Consider the following 4,693-nt stretch of genomic DNA (forward strand, 5'->3'; position numbering starts at 1 on the left):
ACATGTCCATATACTGAGAGCTAGCTACATGGCAGACAAGTCCAATATGTTCATATACAGAGAGCTACCTACTTGGCAGATCAGTCCAACACATCCATGTACTATAGCTAGCTATAAGGCAGACGTGTGCAATGTGTCCATATACTGAGCACTAGCTATATGCCAGCGTAGTGCAACCTTTCCATAAACAGAGTTCTAGCTACAAGGCAGATGAGTCCAACTTGTCTAAATACAGAGAGCTAGCTACATGGCAGAGTTGTGCAACATTTCCACATACAGAGTTCTAGCTACATGACAGATGTGTCCATTGTGTCCATATACTGAGAGCTAGCTACATGGCAGAGTAGGCTAACACGTCCATATAAAGTGTAGTAGCTACATGGCTGATGAGTTAAACATGTCCATATACTGAGAGCTAGCTACATGGCAGACAAGTCCAATATGTTCATATATAGAGAGTTACCTACTTGGCAGATCAGTCCAACATATCTATGTACGGAGAGCTAACTACATGGCAGAGGAGTCCAACATGTACATATAGCAAGAGCTATTTACATGGCAGCATAGTGCATCATTTCCATATACAGAGTTCGAGCTACATGGCAGATGAGTCCAAAGTGTCCATATACTTAGAGTTACATTTATGGCAGAGTAGTCCAACATGTCCAAGTACTGAGAGCTTGCTACATGACAGACCAGAAGTCCAATATGTTCATAAACAGAGAACTACCTACTTGTCAAATCAGCCTAACATATCCATGTACAGAGAGCTAGGTACATGTCAGACGAGTCCAAAATCTCCAAATACAGAAAGCTATCTACATGGCAGGGTAGTGCTACATTTCCATATACAGAGTTATAGCTACAAGGCATATAGGTCCAACTTGTCTATGTACAGAGAGCTTGCTACATGGCAGAATTGTGCAACATTTCCATATACAGAGTTCTAGCTACAAGGAATATGAGTTCAACTTGTCTTTATACAGAGACCTAGCTGCATGGCTGACGAGTCCAAAATGTCTATATACAGAGAGCTAGCTACATGGCAGTGTAGTGCAACATTTCCATATACAGAGCTCTAGCTACATATCAGGTTTGTCCTACATGTCCATATACTGAGAGCTACCTACATGGCAGATCAGTCCAAAATGTCCATTTACAGAGAGCTAGCTACATGGTACTGTAGTGCAACATTTCCATATACAGAGTTTTAGTTACATGTCCAGCGTGTCCATATACTGACAGCTAGCTACATGGCAGATCAGTCCAAAATATCCATGCACAGAGACCTAGATACATGGCAAAGGAGCCCAACATGGCCATATAAAGAGTACTAGCTACCTGGCTAATGATTCCAACATGTCCATATACTGAGAGCTAACTACATCGCAAACAAGTCCATTATGTTCATATACAGAGTTCTGGCTACATGGCAAGGTAGTTAAACATTTCCATATACAGAGTTCTAGCTACATGGCAGATGTGTTGAACGTGCACATATACTGACTGCTACCTACATAGCAGATCAGTCCAAAATATCCACGCACAGAGAGCTAGCTACATGTCAGACTAGTCCAAAATGTTCATATACAAAGAGCTAGCTACATAGCAGAGTAGTCCATCATTTCCATATACAGAGTTCTAGCTACATGGCAGATGTGTCCAAAGTGTTCATATACTGAGAGCTAGCTACATGGCAAAGTAGTCCAAAATGTCCATACAAAGAGTACTAGCTACGTGGCAAATGTGTCCATCTTGTCCATATATTGAAAGCTAGCTACATGGCACACAGGTCCAATATGTTCATATAGATCGAGCTACCTACGTGTCAGATCAGTCCAACATGTCCATATATAGGGTACTAGCTACACTGCAGATGAGTCCAGCATGTTCTTATACTGAGAGCTAGCTACATGGCAGACAAGTCCAATATGTTCATATACAGAGAGCTACCTACTTGGCAGATCAGTCCAACACATCCATGTACAAAGAGCTAGCTATAAGGCAGACGTATGCAATGTGTCCATATACTGAAACTAGCTACATGCCAGCGTAGTGCATAAACAGAGTTCTAGCTACAAGGCAGATGAGTCCAACTTGTCCATAAACAGAGTTCTAGCTACAAGGCAGATGAGTCCATAAACAGAGTTCTAGCTACAAGGCAGATGAGTCCAACTTGTCTATATATAGAGAGCTAGCTACATGGCAGAGTAGCGCAACATTTCCACATACAGAGTTCTAGCTACATGACAGATGTGTCCATTGTGTCTATATACTGAGAGCTAGCTACATGGCAGAGTAGTCCAACATGTCCATTTAAATTGTAGTAGCTACATGGCAGGTGAGTTAAACATGTCCATACACTGAGAGCTAGCTACATAGCAGACAAATCCAAAATGTCCATATACAGAGAGCTAGCTACATGGCAGATGAGTCCAAAATGTCCATATACAGAAAGCTAGGTACATGGCAGTGTAGAGCAACATTTCCATATACAGAGTTCTAACTATAAGGCAGACGAGTCCAACTTGTCTATATACAGAGAAGTAGCTACATGGCAGAGTAGTGCAACATTTCCATATACAGAGTTCTAGCTACATGGCAGACAAGTCCAAAATGACCATATACTGAGAGCTAGCTCATGGCAGAGTAGTCCATCATGTTCATATACCGGGTACTAGCTACATGGAAGATGAGCCCAACATGTTCTTATATTGAGAGTTAGCTACATGGCAGACAAGTCCAATGGGTTCATATACAGAGAGCTACCTACTTGGCAGATCAGTCCAACACATCCATGTACTATAGCTAGCTATAAGGCAGACGTGTGCAATGTGTCCATATACTGAGAACTAGCTACATGCCAGCTTAGTGCAACCTTTCCATAAACAGAGTTCTAGCTACAAGGCAGATGAGTCCAACTTGTCTAAGTACAGAGAGCTAGCTACATTGCAGAGTAGGCTAACATGTCCATTTAAAGTGTAGTAGCTACATGGCTTATGAGTTAAGCATGTCCATAAACTGAGAGCTAGCTACATGGGAGACAAGTCCAAGATGTGCATATACAGAGAGCTAGCTACATGGCAGGGTAGAGCAACATTTCCATATACAGTGTTCTAGGTACTTGGCAGATGTGGCCAACGTGTCTGTATACTGAGCGTTAGCTACATGGCAGAGTAGTCAAACATGTCCATATACAGGATACTAGCAACATGGCATATGAGTCCATCACGTCCAAATACTGAGAGCTACCTACATGGCAGACAAGTCCAATATGTTCATAAATAGAGAGCTACCTACTTGGCAGATCACTAAAACGTATCCATGTATAGAAAGCTAGCTACATGGCAGACAAGTCCAAAGTCTATATACAGAAAGCTACCTACATGGCAGTGTAGTGCAACATTTCGATATACAGAATTCTAACTACAAGGCAGACGAGTACAACTTGTCTAAATACAGAGAGCTAGCTACATGGCAGAGTAGTGCAACATTTCCATATACAGAGTTCTAGCTACATGACAGATATTTCCAATGTGACCATATATTGAGAGCTAGCTACATGTCAGAGTAGTCCAACAAGTCCATATACAGTGTACTAGCTACATGGCAGACGTGTCCAACGTGTCTTTATACCGTGAGCTAGCTACATGGTAGAGTAATCCAACATGTCCATATAAAGGGTATTAGCTACATGGCAGATGAATCCAACATGTCCATATACTGAGCGCTAGCTACATGGCAGACAATTCCAATATGTTCATATACAGAGAGCTACCTACTTGGCTGATCAGTCCAACATATCCATGTATGGAGAGCTAGCTACATGGCAGATGTGTCCATATGCTGAGAGCTACCTACATGGCAGAGAACTCAATCATGCCCATACAGAGGTTACTAGCTACATGGCAGATGAGTCCAACATGTCCCTATATAACGAGAGCTAACTACATGTCAGACAAGTTCAACATGTTCATATACGAAGAGCAACTCACTTGGCAGATCAGTCCAACATATCCATGTAGAGAGAGCTAGCTACATGGCGATGTTTCCAACGTGTCTATATACTGAGAGCTACCTACACGGCAGAGTAGTCAAACATGTCCATATACAGGGTACTAGCTACATGGCAGATGACTCCAACATGTCCATATACCGAGAGCTAACTACATGGCAGACAAGTCCAATATGTTCATATACAGAGAGCTACCTACGTGGCAGATCAGTCCAACATATTCCTGTACAGAGTTCTAGCTACTTGGCAGATGTGTCCAACATGTCCATATATTGAGAGCTTTCTACATGTCAGAGTAGTCAAACATGTCCATATACAGGGTCCTAGCTACATGGCAGATGAGTCCAACATGTCCATATAAAGAGAGCTAGCTACATGGCAAGATAGTGCAACATTTCCATATACAGAGTTCAAGCTACAAGGCAGATGAGTCCAACTTGTCTATGTAAAGAGAGCTAGCTACATGTCAGAGTACTGCAACATTTCCATATACAGAGTTCTAGCTACATGGCAGATGTGTCCAACATGTCCATATGCTGAGAGCTAGCTACATGCCAGAGTAGTCCAACATGTCCATATACTGAGAGATAGCTACATGGCATTTGTTGTTGTTGTTGTTGTTGTTGTTGTCAGCTGCCATCGAGTCGGAATCGACTCATAGCGACCCCATGCACAGCA

This window comes from Chrysochloris asiatica, unplaced genomic scaffold, assembly GCF_000296735.1.
Source record: "Chrysochloris asiatica unplaced genomic scaffold, ChrAsi1.0 scaffold00459, whole genome shotgun sequence".
NCBI lineage: Eukaryota > Metazoa > Chordata > Mammalia > Afrosoricida > Chrysochloridae > Chrysochloris > Chrysochloris asiatica.